The sequence below is a fragment of the Triticum dicoccoides genome, chromosome 3A, assembly GCF_002162155.2.
Source record: "Triticum dicoccoides isolate Atlit2015 ecotype Zavitan chromosome 3A, WEW_v2.0, whole genome shotgun sequence".
NCBI lineage: Eukaryota > Viridiplantae > Streptophyta > Magnoliopsida > Poales > Poaceae > Triticum > Triticum dicoccoides.
Genome location: NC_041384.1, coordinates 83,983,086 through 84,003,382, shown reverse-complemented (window position 1 = coordinate 84,003,382; position 20,297 = coordinate 83,983,086). Strand labels below are relative to the sequence as shown.

Sequence of the window (20,297 nt, the reverse complement as noted above, 5' to 3'; positions counted from 1 at the left end):
TACCCACGCCCTCTCCCGCCGCCATCACCGCCACCCTGGTAGTACCCACGACCCCCGCCACCGTCTCCTTGGTAGTAACCACGGCCACGGCCACCACCATCACCGCCCCCATCCCCTTGGTAGTACCCGCGGCCACGGCCACCACCATCAACACGCCCACGACCAGCGCCGCCGCGGCCGCCATACCCGGCCTGGGCAGCGTCGGGGTTCGCCCGGCCGCCGCCGCGGCCCCCTCGGCTCGCCATCTCCCCCTCACCCCAAGCGCACGAACTGGAAGCGAAGCGGAGCGACCCACAGGGCGTGCGCCAACCGCCTCTCTCGCTCGCTCTCTCTCTCGCCCCGCCTCGTGGATTGGTGAGGAAGAAAGAAACGGAACGAATCTTTATGTAGATTTCCGGGAGAAAATCGAATCGGCGGTTAATGATGGCACGTAATCTGGCGCAGTAATGGCCGGGGAGAGGATAAGCCAGAGAGAAATTCGTTTCGAATTCCGAAGCGAGTATTAATTCTCGCGTGCTGCCGTTTCGCTAGTATAAATGACGGAGATCGTATCCGGGAGTAAATGGAAAGTTTTGATTATAAATCCACGTAAATGGAAGGTTTTGATTGGTAGGGAAACAAATCTTTAGGTAGATTTTCACCTGGAATCGCTGTAAATTCTTTCGATTGATGAAGATTTTAGCCAGGAAGGAGATTTGTGTTTGACAACGAGCCTTTTTGATCGATTTCCATTGGAGAAAGCGAAATTTAAACTAGTTAACACAACATGATCAAGCACAGCCTAGCAAAGCTATGGATGGACACACTCGCCTACACCAGGTCCAGATTTTCAACATTCCACATTATCTACAACTTCTATAAAATATATATATTATTACTTTCCTGTGATATGAAAGCACCAAGGGCGGAGATCCGAGCCATCTGCACCGTCCATGAAGCCTAACCAACGGCCAATGTTCCTCCTATGTTTAGCACTAATCATACTAGCTGAATGCCCGTGCGTTGCCACGGATCAACAAAAAATAAATAATCAAATAGTTGTTCTAAGTAAAGTGTGCGTCAAAATGACAAGACGTGATTTCAATTCCAACAAATCAATATCTCTCCCACTTCTTTCTTCCTAGGCAATCATTGTATCTCTTTAACCTATCCTCCCTTACATCGTTTCTTTCACCTTGATTACCCTTTCTTTCCCTTCACCTTTTTTCACACTGCCGTGAGCAAGCCCCTCTTCAAAATCTTGTATTTTCATTGATGATACTATCGACAAAATATTATTTTGATCTATTTTTTGGTGGTCAATTAGTTGAATGGAAACTTAAGAAGTACCTCACAACTAACTGAAAAGAAACATGAACTCCGATGAGTATAAAAACAAAAGAACAAAAAAATTCTGAAAAAATAGACTCCCATTTTACAGCATATACCATTCCCAAACCCAAAGAAAAAGACTTGCAAACGAGGTATATTTAATTCAAAACAACTGACCTTTAGGTCACTCTCATTAAAAGTTATTTATGTATCCGCCAAATGACTGGGAGGAGCATCTTGTGTTAAAGCACTTCTCTGTGCAGGGGCAGCAGCTTGAGTTCAAGGTTGCCCTCTACCTCCTTAAAAGGAACTCCTGACCTCCTTGAGAATAGAAAGAAGCTCTACGTGCACCTTGCCTTCATCATGGTCAAATACAAACTAACAATTTAGAGCCATGATGTCTGCAATAGTTAGTTTGATCTCTTACAGGCCAAAAATCATATGAATTGATCAACTTAAAGTTTCAAGATTACCTTGAGCCTTAGATATTCTTTCTGATTTTGTATAGTTGCATGTCAAAGCTCCAAGCATGCTTGAAAACTGAGAGCGATGTGATAAGTTATGACTGATAGGAACATTAAGTAGCACAACCAACACGAAAACTACGACATAATACTACCATCACATGAAATATGTAAATGTGTGTGTGCACTATTTAGGTTCTCAACACTATCTCTCATGCTCTTCCCGTTTCGTTTCTCCTATCCAAGTGTCTCATGGCCAATCTAACAAAAAAAAAAACAGCTTTCCACATAGATGTGGCCTTGATCAGTGACCCAACGGAAGCGGACATCAACCTTCAGGAAGTACTCGTCAAGCTCACCAAATGCCGGCTCACCGCAGAAGTAGTTCTGCACACATGAAGATTTCAAAAAAAATTAATGTCTTAAAAAATTAAAAGAAGCTACACATATAAAAGTGTAAAAAGGTATAATTGGGGACAAAATTGTGGAATAGCTCTAATGAATGCATAAAAGGCAGTACAGTACCAAAATAAATTAGTCTATGTGCCACTTTGATTATCAGAGAAGTTTAAATGCTCTTAATGTACCCTTGAAGAGAATAATCAAATCCTGAGAAAAATAAAATTATTATCAGCATAAGCAACATACAAGATGTGTAGAAAGCAAATAGCAATGGCCATTTTGACAGGAATCAAAATATGACACAATTCAATGTGCAGGCAACATGATACTAATTTATACACACGCACTTGTCATGCCCTTAGCAGGAACCATTTAAAAAAAAGTAATCAATATTGGTATACATATACTTGTCTTGGACACAAACCGAAACCTACATGCAGCTGAAATCATGCATCAAACCTGAACGTACAAAATACATCTACATTTGCTGAAGGTTGATAATTTTACAGTTTGATAGCCATCTGCAACCATGCATCAAACCTGAGCTTGCCAATTCCTCATGGAGAGAGCAGCAATGCCGGCTGAAAGAATAACCACGACAATGGCATCACCTGCTGCTGCAGGCTTTGAGATTCTGTCAAGGTAGCCTGGCGATCGACACGCTCGAATCCGATTCAAGACCAAGATGCGGCTCCTGGCCCTCCTTGCCACTGCCGTGATTGTTCTCGGGCTCACTACTCTCAACATCCTGTTCACGCTGCTCAGCAGGTTGAGATGGGGTGTCCAAATCCTCACTGATCTCTTCGCCATTGCTGATACCTGGAGCTGCTTCTGATGCTCTAACATCAAGCTCATCTACTGCCTTGGAGTAGTCTGATGCACCAGATTCTTCTACCACTGCAGCAACACCCTCTGATTCTGCAATCGAGCCAGAAACTGCATCCTGGATATTCAAGTGCTCCTCCAAGGCACTGGCACTACCAGGAGCTTCTTCTGACATTACAACATCAAGCTATCTACTACCATGTCGTAGTAGCCTGATGCATCAGATTTTCTCCCACTCCGACATCATCAACTGGTTCTTCTTCCACCACAACATCACCTTCCGGCTCTGCAGCAGCACGCACACGCAAGCAGGAGACATGAACAGAACGAAAACAAGGGGAAGTAGGAACCTCAACGCGGATCCCTTCTTCACTGGAGCTCGCACCCCAAGCTCCGGCTCCGGTGTCAGTGCACGAGCTCGCGGAGGAGTCGCCCTAGGCTCCGGTGTAGAGACGCAAGCCGGCTCTGGCTTCACCGCAGCAACCTCCGATGACAGCAGAGGGGGCCACAGCGAACAGACGCGGGCTCTGGCGCCAGGACGGAAGCCTCAGCAGCCTCAGATGGAGCGATGAGAGCTGACTGCTCCACTGGCAGGTGATTTTGCTGTGGTTGCTCTTGTTCCTCCTTCGTACGTGAGGTCGTCCTCCGTGGTGGCACTGGCGTCGGTTTCGTCGCTCCTCTCGGAGGCGGAGGCGAAGCCGTCCTCGAGGCGCCTGACGCCAGCGCCGAGGGGGTCAGGCTTGTAATGGAGGAACCGCGGCCTCGGCAAGGTGTAGTTGGTCTTGGGGTTGTACAGGGTCGCCCGTGATGGCAGGAGGGGGTCGTCGGCACTGAGGTCGGGCTTCTCCGGCGCGTACTCCACCTCCACCTGCAATAAGCCATGTCGTTAGGACTTAGGAGCAGATTACAGGGAGGTGGAACTGGAGCTCTCCTGGGGGTGGGGGTCGGGTTCAGGGCGGGCGCTCTCCTCGCAGGCCCCGCCAGCGCCGGCATTGGCGCCCGCAGCCCTGCCCTTCCTGTCCCTGCGGCAGTGTCGACGGCGGGGTGGCCGCGTCCGGTGTTCCCACGGCTTGGGGCTCGCCGCATCCGCCACGGCAGCGACGACGGTGAGGGTTGGCGGTGGGCATGATCGTCATCAGCAGAAGCGAGCGAGGCGACCCCCTCCTCCTCGGCGCCTCCGCTGGGCTCCTTCCTCTCTGTGTCCGCGACGATTTTTGGCAGGAGAGAGACGAGATCGTGAGCGAGGGGTTGGGGAGAGGTGGGGGCGGGACGTGTTTGTGGGCGGAAGTTTATTCTTTTTTAGCGACGATGGGGTGGGAGCGTGGGCTGATTTTCCGGGTTTCTCGTGCGTGCGGGATCGAGCGATTTTTTTACCGCGTGTCGATGGGGTGGGGGTGCTGGAGGTCGAACCATCATGACGTTCGATCCCCCTTTAATAGTAGAGATTTTATAATGTTACTAGGAAAATTGCCCGTGCGTTGCAACGGGAAAAAAAAATAACTCGTACACTCTTATTTTTGTACAGTATAAGATGTGTGATTAATTAGACCAATCGTAATCCCCGGACAAATGGCTTACATATTCTGACTAATGTCTGTGTGGTTTCTTGATCTTTGATCTTTTTTATCACGCCTCGGGGAGATATCACATATGCCCTGCGTTGCAACGAGATTCTTTTGTCATATACTCCCTCCGTTCCTAAATATTTGTCTTTCTAGACATTTCAAATGACTACTACATACGGATGTATGTAGACATATTTTAGAGTGTAGATTCACTCACTTTGCTCCGTATGTAGTCACTTGTTGAAATGCCTAGAAAAACAAATATTTAGGAACGGAGGGAGTATTAAAACTTAATGAGAATTATATGTGCAAAATACATTAGCAGTTCATGGAAAATTTAATATATCAGTGATATCTTATAGATTATATACACTTCAGTGTCTACCCTCCCGCAAAATCAATTCTAAAATTCTACTGCTTGTGGATTTTCAAGCTTATAGTTGTACTTTTTGTGCTTGGCGATTTGATAAAGGTCTTTAATACTAAAATCCTCATTTATTTGCATGAGTTAAAAAATCTACACGTTGAAATCCTATCCTACTGCTTCAATTCTGTAAATGATGAGATATAAGTAGACTAATTATTTTTTACGTGATCCCATATTCAAATTTTATTATCTCAATGTGAGTTATTCTTTTCTAAAAAGGAGTCTAGTTTCTTAGATCTTCCTTGGTCATTATACCCGAATATGGCTATGTTTGTAGCAAAAAGGAAAAGACACTCAAATGTGTGGGTCTTTTTCATGTAGAGCATGCAAGTTTGAATGTGACCCCATTCAAATGTATAGTTAATTTTCTCATGATGAGTATGCAGGTTTACCATGTTTCCAGCAATTTTGTAAGTGACTTGTACAGCTAGGTAAGGTAAATCAGCAACCCACGCCAACTTCCCATGGTGACACTCATATGCAACAGGCGCACAGTCACGTCCTAGTTGGTTCTGTCATGTTATGTTGACAGCGCATACGTGGCTGGCTCCGATCCTCACGTCCATCGGCCGCCTCGTCAGATCCGTGTTCTCGCCTCCTTACTTCTAATCTAAGGCCATCTTGATTTCTTGCTGCATAGAGGCCTCCTTGCTCCCCCATCCGACCTCGTTTCTCCCTTTCCTCGCATTAGATGTGCCAGCTTGTTGATTTTCTGAACCCACGTATATTTAAGAAGATGTGATTTGTTGCCGAAAAGCGATGCGGTACTATTCAAGGCGAACCCTATTTTCTAGCAGATATGTGATTTAGTTCAGTTGGTGCGAGCCTTAAACTTTGAAGAAGAGGTCCTGAGTTCGATCCCACTTCACGCGGCCAACATTTTTTAATGCACTCTGAAGGCCCACGTTAATACTTTTGGCCCAGGTCGTATCTATACGAAGCCGGCTGAGGCCCAGGCACCCAGCAACGCAAGTAAAATTGAGATCAAGCAGCGATTAGTACCACCTCGTGCGTGACCAAAATAGAACGAACGTACGCCGTACGTGACCAAAACCAATTGGAAAAAAAAATCTGATGGCGGGACGAAACCAAGAATATCACCTTGCTTTAATAGTAGGTATAGATATAGATATAGATATAGATATAGATATAGATAGATAAGTGATATATCCCACAATTAATGTTATAGTACTAAATATCAACACATTTAACATTTTTATCAAAATATCAACGGACAATTAATATTCTACCAAATATGAAGGCAATTAATATCCTCCCTAATATATCTCTTGCAAAAAATCTAACCTAATATAGGCATGCATTACGCACGCGCGCACACACACACGATTACTTACAGCGAAACATCACAACACAAGGGAAAATCATTGCAATTGGGCGACCGATCGCAGCTTCCACCGGTCGATGTAGTCGCGTCGTTAGATCCATTTGGAAATTTTCCTTCCCTTTTTCCATTGACTGTTTAGTTTCTCAACATTCTCCACTTCTCTAAATCTTGTGTGGGGTGATATGATCTTGATTCACTTGTGGAGGTGATTTAAATTTGGTACTTCCCAGCATCACTGTGTCATAATTGGGCATGGCAATAGTGCCTTGGTGAGACAAAATCACAATAGGGAAATTCAAAATATTTAGTTCCATCAATCCCTTAGTATTTATTTTCTTCGGTAGTTTTTTTGCTTCTTCCACACTCTCTCACAACTTTGGATTCAAATCTTCATTTTGATCATTACTTGTAAACCATGACACCTTTTCAATTGATTCCTCTTGCACTTGAACACTTATGTTCTATACTTGTTGTTCATATCGTGTTAACCCAAAATTCATATAATTTTGACATGTTGAGTTCAAATTCAATTCAAACTTCATTTCACCATAACCTGAGTTGTACTGCTCCTATTCAAATGGTTCTTTATGCAAATGAACTCTCATGTCATATGCAATCTGTAAAACAACATGAATGTTGTTATCCAAATACTTTTGATCATGTTCCATACTATCTCAAATATAAGTTTGTATAGCAATACTTCTTCATCCATTATCTCTCTCGAGTTCATTCCTTCATCTACCACTTGATAACACATAGAGACCTATCACTACAGGAATCAGCTAATTTGCCGTCGGCCACTTCTTTGTCGTCTGCTAGTTGACGGCACAGAAGGTGTTTGCCGTCCGCTTCCAAAAAGCAGATAGCAAAGAACAGACTCATGGCAAAGATATTGTTTGCCATTAGTGCATTCTTTGCCATCTGCCAACAGACGACAAATGTCCAAAAGGCAGACGGCAAAGAGGCCAGCTGGGCCCCACTGGACCGTGGAGCTGGCTAGGTCAGATGAACGGGGTGGATGACGTCCGCTTGCTCTTTGTCGTCTGCTTTTTTGCTCGGCAAAGATGATTCCTATCTAACGGCCATAACCCCCCCTCTCCCCCGCCTCACCCACCCCACCCACCGCCCCTACCCCGCCATTCCCGACGCCGCCCAGCACCACCGCCGACTATTGGAAATATGCCCTAGAGGCAATAATAAATTGGGTATTATTATATTTCCTTGTTCATGATAATCGTTTATTATCCATGCTATAATTGTATTGACCGGAAACTCAAATACATGTGTGGATACATAGACAACAACATGTCCCTAGCAAGCCTCCACCGTACTAGCTCATTGATCAAAGATGGCTATGGTTTCCTAGCCAAGTTTATTGCTACCGTTTTCTGCATGTCAAGTATATGTTCCTATGACAATGAGATCATGCAACTCACTGACGCCGGAGGAGTACCTTGTGTGTACCAAACATCGCAACGTAACTGGGTGACTATAAAGGTGCTCTACAGGTAACTCCGAGGGTGTCTGTTGAGTTGGCATGGATCAAGACTGGGATTTGTCACTCCGTATGACAGAGAGGTATCTCAAGGCCCACTCGGTAATACAACATCACAATGAGCTTGCAAGCAATGTGACCAATGGGTTAGTCATGGGATCTTGTATTACGGAACGAGTAAAGAAACTTGCTAGTAACGAGATTGAACTAGGTATGGAGATACCGACGATTGAATCTCGCGCAAATAACATACCGATGGACAAAGGGAGCTGCATACGGGATTAACAGAATCCTTGACATTGAGGTCCGACTGATAAGATCTTCGTAGAATATGTAGGAACCAATATGGGCATCCAGGTCCTGCTATTGGTTATTGGCCGTAGAGGTGTCCCGGCCATGTCTACATAGTTCTTGAACCCGCGGGGACTACACACTTAACATTTGGTGATGATATAAGTATAGTTCAGTCATTATGGTGGTTACCAAAGGTTGTTTGGAGTCTCGAATGAGATCCCAGACGTGACGAGGAACTCCGGAATGGTCAGGAGGTGAAGATTGATATATTGGACGAAGGGTATTGCAGTCCGGAATTGTTTCAGGGGTACCGGGTGATGATCATGTTTCCTACCGGGTGATGATCATGGTATAGGTGATGATCATGGTCGGGACACCTCTAGACATGGCCGCTACCAGGTGATCATAACACTTGGCATAGATGGTTATCTCCTAGATTGATCTTGGTGAGAGTAGGAAATTTTTTGTTTCCCATGCAACGTTCCCCAACATTGGTACCAGAGCTAGGTCTATGCGTAGATGACATCACAAGTAGAACACAAGGGGGTTTGTGGGCGCTGATATTCAGATTTCTTCCTTCCTTAGTCTTTTCTTGATTCATCGATATTGTGGGATGAAGCATCCCGGACCAACTTTACATGTCCACGTACATGAGACCGGTTCCATCGACAGACATGTGACTTTGTTGCATAAAGATGGCTTGGCGGGTGTCTGTCTCTCCCACCTTGAACCGGATTCGACAAAGGCGGTCCTTGTAGAAGGTTAAGTAGCAAATTGCATATCACCATTATGGCTTTGCGTAGGTAAGAATCGTTCTTGCTAGATACCCATAGCAGCCACGTAAAACATCAACAACAATCAGAGGACGTCTAACTTGTTTTTGCAGGGTATGTTGTGATATGATATGGCCAAAGACATGATGAGATATATTTGATGTATGCGATGATCATGTCTTGTAATAGTTTATCACGACTTGCATGTCGATGAATACGGCAACCAGCAGGAGCCATAGGGTTGTCTTTAATTATTGTATGATTTGCGTGTCAATAATTAAGCGCTATGTGATGCTTTACTTTATCGCTAAGCGGTAGGAATAGTAGTAGAAGCATGGTTGGCATGAAAACCCCGAAGGCGACACGATGATGGATATCATGGTGTTATGCCGGTGATGATGGAGATCATGCCGGTGCTTTGGAGATGGAGATCAAAAGCACAAGTTGATGGACATATCATGTCACTTATGATTTGCATGTGATCACATGTTAATCCTTTTATGTATCTTATTTTGCTTAGGACGACGGTAGCGTTATAAGATGATCCCTCACTAAAATTTCAAGATAAAATTGTGTTCTCCCCAAGTGCGCACCGTTGCAAAAGTTCATCGTTTCAAAGCACCACGTGATGATCGGGTGTGATAGACTCTACGTACACATACAACAGGTGCAAGCCAGTTTTGCACATGCGGAACACTTGGGTTAAACTTGACGAGCCTAGCATGTACAGACATGGCCTCGGAACACAAGAGACCGAAAGGTCAAACATGAGTCATATAGTAGATATGATCAACATGGAGATGTTCACCATTGAAACCACCTCATCTCACGTGATGATCGGACTTGGTTGGTGAATTTGGATCATGTTACACTCGGACGACCGAAGGGATGTCGATTTGAGTGTGAGTTCTTAGGTAATATGATTAATTGAACTCATTTATCATGAACAATAGTCTAATTATCTTTGCATACTTATGTTGTAGATCAATGGCTCGCGTAGTAGCTCCCCTGAATTTCAATGCATTATTAGAGAAAGCTAAGCTGAAAGTTGATGGAAGTAACCTTGTCGACTGGACCCGTAATCCGAGGATTATCCTCACGGCTACCCAAAATGCTTATGTCCTTGATGCACCGCTTGGTGAGCCACCCCCTCCAGCAACTTTGGACGTTGTGAACGACTCGCAGCCGCGTGCTGATGACTACTCAATAGTTCAGTGCGCCATGCTATATGGCTTAGAGCGAGGACTTCAAAGGCATTTTGAATGTCATGGAGCATATGAGATGTTCCAGGTTTTGAAGTTTTATCTTTGAGAAGAATGCCCGGATCGAGAGGTATGAGACCTCCGATAAGTTCTATGCCTGCAAGATGGAGGAGAATGGGTCTGTCAGTGAGCACATACTCAGAATGTCTGGGTACTACAACCGTCTAGCTGAGTTGGGAGTTGAGCTCCTGCTAGAGGCTATCACTGCCAGAGTTCTTCAATCGCTACCGCCTAGCTACAAGAGCTTTGTGTTGAACTATAACATGCAAGGTATGAACAAGTCAGTCTCTGAGCTGTTTGCGATGCTGAAAGTCCCTAAGTCAGAAATCCAGAAGGAGCATCAAGTGTTGATGGTGAATAAAACCACTAGTTTCAAGAAACACAAGGGAAAGAAGGGAAACTTCAAGAAGAGTAGCAAAGCAGTTGCTCCTCCTCCCATGAAGATGTTGGAAATATGCCCTAGAGGCAATAATAAAAGTATTATTATTATATTTCCTTGTTCATGATAATTGTCTTTTATTCATGCTATAACTGTATTATCCGGAAATCGTAATACACGTGTGAATACATAGACCACAATATGTCCCTAGTGAGCCTCTAGTTGACTAGCTCGTTGTGATCAACAAATAGTCATGGTTTCCTGGCTATGGACATTGGATGTCGTTGATAACGGGATCACATCATTAGGAGAATGATGTGATGGACAAGACCCAATCCTAAGCCTAGCACAAAAGATCGTGTAGTTCGTTTGCTAGAGCTTTGCCAATGTCAAGTATCTCTTCCTTTGACCATGAGAGCGTGTAACTCCTGGATACCGTAGGAGTGCTTTGGGTGTATCAAACGTCACAACGTAACTGGGTGACTATAAAGGTCCACTACAGGTATCTCCGAAAGTATTTATTGTTTTATGCGGATCGAGACTAGGATTTGTCACTCCGTGTAAACGGAGAGGTATCTCTGGGCCCACTCGGTAGGACATCATCATATGCGCAATGTGACCAAGGGGTTGATCACGGGATGATGTGTTACGGAACGAGTAAAGTGACTTGCCGGTAACGATATTGAACAAGGTATTGGATACCGACGATCGAGTCTCGGGCAAGTAACATACCGATAGACAAAGGGAATTGAATACGGGATTGATTAAGTCCTTGACATCGTGGTTCATACGATGAGATCATCGTGGAACATGTGGGAGCCAACATGGGTATCCAGATCCCGCTGTTGGTTATTGACCGGAGAACGTCTCGGTCATGTCTGCATGTCTCCCGAACCCGTAGGGTCTACACACTTAAGGTTCGATGACGCTAGGGTTATAAAGGAAGTTTGTATGTGGTTACCGAATGTTGTTCGGAGTCCCGGATGAGATCCCGGACGTCACGAGGAGTTCCGGAATGGTCCGGAGGTAAAGATTTATATATGGGAAGTCCTGTTTTGGTCACCGGAAAAGTTTCGGGCGATATCGGTATTGTACCGGGACCACCGGGAGGGTCCCGGGGGTCCACCAAGTGGGGCCACCTGCCCCAGAAGGTTGCGTGGGCCAAGTGTGGGAGGAGACCAGCCCCTAGGAGGGCTGGTGCGCCCCCCACAAGGGGGCCAAGGCGCAAGGGAGAGTGGGAGGGGGCAAACCCTAGTCCAGATGGGCCTTAAGGCCCATATTGGTGCGCCTCCCTCTCCTCTCCCCTCTTGGCCGCCTCCCCTTTGCCATCTAGGGCTGGCCGCACCCCTTGGGGGTGGGAAACCCTAAAGGGGGCGCAGCCCCCCTTCCCCCTATATATAGATGAGGTTTGGGGCTGCCATACACATGAGAAATTCTCCCTCTTGGTGCAGCCCTGCCTCTCCTCCTCCTCCTCTCCCGTGGTGCTTGGCGAAGCCCTGCTGGATTGCCACGCTCCTCCATCACCACCACGCTGTTGTACTGCTGTTGGATGGAGTCTTCCTCAACCTCTCCCTCTCTCCTTGCTGGATCAAGGCGTGGGAGACGTCACTGGGCTGTACGTGTGTTGAACACGGAGGTGCCGTGCGTTCGGCACTTGATCATCGGTGATCTGAATCACGACGAGTACGACTCCATCAACCCCGTTCACTTGAACGCTTCCGCTTAGCGATCTACAAGGGTATGTAGATGCACTCTCCTTCTACTCGTAGCTGGTTTCTCCATAGATAGATCTTGGTGACACGTAGGAAAATTTTGAATTTCTGCTACGTTCCCCAACAGTGGCATCATGAGCTAGGTCTATTGCGTAGATTCTTTGCACGAGTAGAACACAAAGTAGTTGTGGGCGTTGATGTTGTTCAATATGCTTACCGTTACTAGTCCAATCTTGTTTCGACGGTATTGTGGGATGAAGCGGCCCGGACCGACCTTACACGTACTCTTACGTGAGACAGGTTCCACCGATTGACATGCACTTGGTGCATAAGGTGGCTAGCGGGTGCCAGTCTCTCCCACTTTAGTCGGAACGGATTCGATGAAAAGGGTCCTTATGAAGGGTAAATAGAAATTGGCATATCACGTTGTGGTTTTGCGTAGGTAAGAAACGTTCTTGCTAGAAACCCATAGCAGCCACGTAAAACATGCAACAACAATTAGAGGACGTCTAACTTGTTTTTGCAGGGTATGCTTTGTGATGTGATATGGCCAAAAGGATGTGACGAATGATATGTGATGTATGAGATTGATCATGTTCTTGTAATAGGATTCACGACTTGCATGTCGATGAGTATGACAACCGGCAGGAGCCATAGGAGTTGTCTTTATTTATTGTATGACCTGCGTGTCATTGAAGAACGCCATGTAAACTACTTTACTTTATTGCTAAACGCGTTAGTCATAGAAGTAGAAGTATTCGTTGGCGTGACAACTTCATGAAGACACGATGATGGAGATCATGATGATGGAGATCATGGTGTCATGCCGGTGATGATGATGATCATGGAGCCCAGAAGATGGAGATCAATGGAGCTATATGATATTGGCCATATCATGTCACTACTATATAATTGCATGTGATGTTTATTATGTTTATGCATCTTGTTTACTTAGGACGACGGTAGTAAATAAGATGATCCCTTACAAAATTTCAAGAAGTGTTCTCCCCTAACTATGCACCGTTGCTACAGTTCGTCGCTTCTAAGCACCACGTGATGATCGGGTGTGATGGATTCTTACGTTCACATACAACGGGTGTAAGACAGTTTTACACAGCGAAAACACTTAGGGTTAACTTGACGAGCCTAGCATGTGCAGACATGGCCTCGGAACACGGAGACCGAAAGGTCAAGCATGAGTCGTATAGTAGATACGATCAACATGAAGATGTTCACCGATGATGACTAGTCCGTCTCACGTGATGATCGGACACGGCCTAGTTGACTCGGATCATGTGATCACTTAGATGACCAGAGGGATGTCTATCTAAGTGGGAGTTCATAAGATGAACTTAATTATCCTGAACATAGTCAAAAGACCTTTTGCAAATTATGTCGTAGCTTGCGCTTTAGTTCTACTGTTTTAGATATGTTCCTAGAGAAAATATAGTTGAAAGTTGGTAGTAGCAATTATGCGAACAGTAGAAAGCTTATGTCCTTAATGCACTGCTCAGTGTGCTGAACCCCAAACGTCGTTTGTGGATGTTTCAAACATCGAACATACACATTTTTATAACTACGTGATAGTTCAGTTAAACGGTTTAGAGTTGAGGCACCAAAGATGTTTTCGAAACGTCGCGGAACATATGAGATGTTTCGAGGGCTGAAATTGGGATTTCAGGCTCGTGCCCACGTCAAGAGGTATAAGACCTCCGACGATTTTCTTAGCCTACAAACTAAGGGAGAAAGGCTCAATCGTTGAGCTTGTGCTCAGATTGTCTGAGTGCAACAATCACTTGAATTGAGTGGGAGTTGATCTTCCAAATGAGATAGTGATGTTTCTCCAAAGTCATTGCCACCGAGCTGCTAGAGCTTCGTGATGAACTATAACATATCAGGGATAAATAAGATGATCCTTGAGGTATTCACGATGTTTGACACCGCGAAAGTAGAAATCAAGAAGGAGCATCAATTGTTGATGGTTGGTGAAACCACTAGTTTCAAGAAGGGCAAGGGCAAGAAGGGATACTTCATGAAACGGCAAATCAGCTGTTGCTCAAGTGAAGAAACCCAAGGTTGAACCCAAACCCGAGACTAAGTGCTTCTGTAATAAGGGGAACAACCACTGGAGCAGCATTACCCTAGATACTTGGTAGATGAGAAGGCTGGCAAAGTCGATAGAAGTATATTGGATATACATTATGTTAATGTGTACTTTACTAGTACTCCTAGTAGCACCAGGGTATTAGATACCGGTTTGGTTGCTAAGTGTTAGTAACTCGAAATAAAAGCTACGGAATAAACGGAGACTAGCTAAAGGTGAGCTGACGATATGTGCTGGAAGTGTTTCCAAGGTTGATGTGATCAAGCATCGCACGCTCCCTCTACCACCGAGATTGGTGTTTGCGTTGAGCTTAGACATGATTGGATTATGTCTATCGCAATACGGTTATTCATTTAAGGAGAATAATGGTTACTCTATTTATTTGAATAATACCTTCGATGGTCTTGCACCTAAATAAATGGTTTATTGAATCTCGATCGTAGTGATACACATTTTCATGCCAAAAGATATAAGATAGTAATAATAGTACCACTTACTTGTGGCACTGCCATGTAAGTCATAATGGTATAAAACGCATGAAGAAGCTCCATGTTGATGGATCTTTGGACTCACTCGTTTTTGAAAAGTTTGAGACATGCGAACCATGTCTATTGGTGTATACGCATGAAGAAACTCCATGCAGATGGATCGTTTGGACTCACTTGATTTTGAATCACTTGAGATATGCAAATCATACCACATGGGCAAGATGACTGAAAAGCCTCGGTTTCAGTAAAATGGAACAAGATAGCAACTTGTTGGAAGCAACACATTTTGATGTGTGCAGTCCAATGAGTGATGAGGCATGCAGTGAATATCGTTATGTTCTTACTTCACAGATGATTCGAGTAGATGTTGAGAATATTTACTTGATGAAACACAAGTCTGAATTATTGAATGGTTCAAGTAATTTCAGAGTGAAGTAGAAGATCATTGTGACAAGAGGATAAAATGTCTATGATATGATCATAGAGATGAGTATCTGAGTTACGAGTTTTGGCACATAATTAAGACATTGTGGAAATTGTTTCGCAATTAATACCGCTTGGAACACCATAGTGTGATGGTGTGTCCGAACATCATAGTTGCACCCTATTGGATATGGTGCGTACCATGATGTCTCTTATCGAATTACCACTATCGTTCATGGGTTAGGCATTAGAGACAACCACATTCACTTTAAATAGGGCACCACGTAATTCCAATGAGATGACACCGTATGAATTATGGTTTAGAGAAACCTAAGTTGTCGTTTATTAAAAGTTTGGGGCTGCGACGCTTATATGAAAAAGTTTTAGGTTGATAAGCTCGAACCCAAAGCGGATAAAATGCATCTTCATAGGAAACCCAAAACAGTTGGGTATACCTCCTAATCAGATCCGAAAGCAATATGGATTGTTTCTAGAATCGGGTCCTTTCTCGAGGAAAAGTTTCTCTCGAAAGAATTGAGTGGGAGGATGGTGGAGACTTGATGAGGTTATTGAACCGTCTCTTCAACTAGTGTGTGACAGGGCACAGGGAGTTGTTCCTGTGGCACCTACACCAATTGAAGTGGAAGCTTATGATATTCATCATGAAACTTCGGATCAAGTCACTCCCAAACCTCGTAGGATGACAAGGATGCGTACTACTTCAGAGTGGTACGTAATCCTGTCTTGAAGGTCATGTTGCTAGACAACAATGAACCTACGAGCTATGGAGAAGCGATGGTGGGCCCGGATTCCGATAAATGGCTTGAGGCCATAAAAATCCGAGAGAGGATCCATGTATGAAAACAAAGTGTAGACTTTGGCAGAACGGCTCGATGGTCGTAAGGCTGATGAGTACAGATGGATTTCAAAAGGAAGACGGACAATGATGGTAAATGTCACCATTAAGAAAGCTCGACTTGTCGTTAAGATGTTTTCCGACAAGTTCAAGGAGTTGACTACGATGAGATTTTCTCACTCGTAGCAATGCTAAGAGTCTGTTGGAATTATATTAGCGATTACTGCATTATTTATGAAATCTTGCAGATAGGATGTCAAAACATTGTTTCCTCGACGATTTTAATGAGGAAAGGTTGTATGTGATACAACCGGAAGGTTTTGTCAATCCCGAAAGATGCTAATAAGTATGCAAAGCTCCAGCAATCCTTCTAAGGACTGGAGTGAGCATCTCGGAGTTGGAATGTTTGCTTTGATGATGATCAAAAAATTTGGGTTTGTACAAAGTTTATGAGAAACTTGTATTTCCAAAGAAGTGAGTGGGAGCACTATAGAATTTCTGATGAGTATATTTTGTTGACATATTGTTGATCAGAAATGACGTAGAATTTCTGGAAAGCATATAGGGTTATTTTGAAAGTGTTTTTCAATGGAAAGCCTGGATTAAGCTACTTGAACATTGAGCATCAAGATCTATAAGGATAGATCAAAATGCTTAATAATACTTTCAAATGAGCACATACCTTGACATGATCTTGAAGGTGTTCAAGATGGACCAGTCAAAGAAGGAGTTCTTGCCTGAGTTGTAAGGTACGAAGTTAAGACTTAAAGATCGACCACGATAGAATAGAGAGAAAGGACGAAGGTCGTCCCCTATGCTTAAGACGTAGGCTCTTCAGTATGCTATGCTGTGTACCGCACCTGAAGTGTGCCTTGCCATGAGTCAGTCAAGGGGTACAAGAGTGATCCAAGAATGGATCACAGGACAGCGGTCAAAGTTATCCTTAGTAACTTGTGGACTAAGGAATTTTCTCGATTATGGAGGTGGTAAAAGAGTTCGTCGTAAAGGTTACGTCCATGCAAGCTTAACACCTATCCGGATAGCTCTGAGTAGAGAGACCGGATACATATAATGGAGAAATAATTTAGAATAGCTCAAAGTAGAACAGTTATTGGGAATAGCTCCAAATAGAGCGTGGTAGCTGCATCTAGGAGATGACATAGAGATTTGTAAAGCACACACGGATCTGAAAGGTTCAGACCCGTTGACTAAAACCTCTCTCACAAGCAACATGATCAAACATAAAACTCATTGAGTGTTAATCACATAGTGATGTGAACTAGACTACTGACTCTAGTAAACTCTTGGGTATTAGTCACATGGCTATGTGACCTGTGAGTGTTAATCACATGGCGATGTGAACTGGATTATTGACTCTAGTGCAAGTGGGAGACTGTTGGAAATATGCCCTAGAGGCAATAATAAAAGTATTATTATTATATTTCCTTGTTCATGATAATTGTCTTTTATTCATGCTATAACTGTATTATCCGGAAATCGTAATACACGTGTGAATACATAGACCACAATATGTCCCTAGTGAGCCTCTAGTTGACTAGCTCGTTGTGATCAACAGATAGTCATGGTTTCCTGGCTATGGACATTGGATGTCGTTGATAACAGGATCACATCATTAGGAGAATGATGTGATGGACAAGACCCAATCCTAAGCCTAGCACGAAAGATCGTGTAGTTCATTTGCTAGAGCTTTGCCAATGTCAAGTATCTCTTCCTTTGACCATGAGAGCGTGTAACTCCTGGATACCGTAGGAGTGCTTTGGGTGTATCAAACGTCACAACGTAACTGGGTGACTATAAAGGTGCACTACAGGTATCTCCGAAAGTACTTATTGTTTTATGCGGATCGAGACTGGGATTTGTCACTCCGTGTAAACGGAGAGGTATCTCTGGGCCCACTCGGTAGGACATCATCATATGCGCAATGTGACCAAGGGGTTGATCACGGGATGATGTGTTACGGAACGAGTAAAGTGACTTGCCGGTAACGAGATTGAACAAGGTATTGGATACCGACGATCGAGTCTCGGGCAAGTAACATACCGATAGACAAAGGGAATTGAATACGGGATTGATTAAGTCCTTGAAATCGTGGTTCATCCGATGAGATCATCGTGGAACATGTGGGAGCCAACATGGGTATCCAGATCCCGCTGTTGGTTATTGACCGGAGAACGTCTCGGTCATGTCTGCATGTCTCCCGAACCCGTAGGGTCTACACACTTAAGGTTCGATGACGCTAGGGTTATAAAGGAAGTTTGTATGTGGTTACCGAATGTTGTTCGGAGTCCCGGATGATATCCCGGATGTCACGAGGAGTTCCGGAATGGTCCGGAGGTAAAGATTTATATATGGGAAGTCCTGTTTTGGTCACCGGAAAAGTTTCGGGCGATATCGGTATTGTACCGGGACCACCGGGAGGGTCCCGGGGGTCCACCAAGTGGGGCCACCTGCCCCAGAAGGTTGCGTGGGCCAAGTGTGGGAGGGGACCAGCCCCTAGGAGGGCTGGTGCGCCCCCACAAGGGGGCCAAGGCGCAAGGGAGAGTGGGAGGGGGCAAACCCTAGTCCAGATGGGCCTTAAGGCCCATATTGGTGCGCCTCCCTCTCCTCTTCCCTCTTGGCCGCCTCCCCTTTGCCATCTAGGGCTGGCTGCACCCCTTGGGGGTGGGAAACCCTAAAGGGGGCGCAGCCCCCCCTACCCCCTATATATAGATGAGGTTTGGGGCTGCCATACACATGAGAAATTCTCCCTCTTGGTGCAGCCCTGCCTCTCCTCCTCCTCCTCTCCCGTGGTGCTTGGCGAAGCCCTGCTGGATTGCCACGCTCCTCCATCACCACCACGCCGTTGTACTGCTGTTGGATGGAGTCTTCCTCAACCTCTCCCTCTCTCCTTGCTGGATCAAGGCGTGGGAGACGTCACCGGGCTGTACGTGTGTTGAACGCGGAGGTGCCGTGCGTTCGGCACTTGATCATCGGTGATCTGAATCACGACGAGTACGACTCCATCAACCCCGTTCACTTGAACGCTTCCACTTAGCGATCTACAAGGGTATGTAGATGCATTCTCCTTCTACTCGTAGCTGGTTTCTCCATAGATAGATCTTGGTGACACGTAGGAAAATTTTGAATTTCTGCTACGTTCCCCAACAGAAGAAACCCAAGGTTAGACCCAAGCCAGAGACTGAGTGCTTCTATTGCAAGGGAACTGGCCACTGGAAGCGGATCTGCCCTAAGTATCTGGCCGACAAGAAGGGGGCCAATGGCACCAAAGGTATATATGATATACATGTTATTGATGTGTACCTTACCAACTCGTGTTGTAGTGCCCGATTATTTGATACCGGTTCGGTTGCTCACGTTTGCAACTGAAAACAAGAACTATGTAACGCCCTCGATGCGGCTATATCTCCTACGTGTCGAAGCACGACTTAGAGGCATAACCGCATTGAAAGCAATGTCGCAAGTAAGGAAATCTTCACAATATCCCATGTAATAGATAATAAAAGGGGAAGGTACATAGTTGGCTTACACTCGCCACGTCAAACAAAGTACATAAATAGCATTACCTCATCCAATCACTCATGGCCCGACTACGGTGCCAAAATAAAAGATCAACCCAACATGCAACACGGTCCCGATCGCCCCAACTGGGCACCACTACTGATCATCAAGGAAAGACACATAGTAATGGCGTGAGTCCTCGTCGAACTCCCACTTGAGCTCAAGCGCATCATCTGGAACGGAGTCGTCTGGCCTTGCATCTGGTTTGGAAGTAATCTGTGAGCCAAAGGGACTCAGCAATCTCGCACCCTCGCGATCAAGACTATTTAAGCTTATAGGTAAGGCAAGGTAATATGTGGAGCTGCAGCAAGCTACTAGCATATATGGTGGCTAACATGTTCGCAAAAGAGAGCGAGAAGAGAAGGCAAAGCACGAACGAATAACTAGAGAACAACCTACGGCAAGCATTACTCCAACACCGTGTTCACTTCCCGGACTCCGCCGAGAAGAGACCATCACGATAACTCACACAGTTGATTCATTTTAATTAAGTTAAGGTTCAAGTTATCTACAATCGGACATTAACAAATTCCCATCTGCCCATAACCGCGGGCACGGCTTTCAAAAGTTCAAATCCCTGCAAGGGAGTCCCA

The 20,297-nt window shown here is 45.0% G+C and overlaps 1 pseudogene; it reads right to left on the bottom strand.

Annotated features, from left to right (window-relative positions):
- Positions 1–2,579: 2,579 nt before the first annotated feature.
- Positions 2,580–3,882, bottom strand: LOC119271993 (annotated as a pseudogene).
- Positions 3,883–20,297: the final 16,415 nt, after the last annotated feature.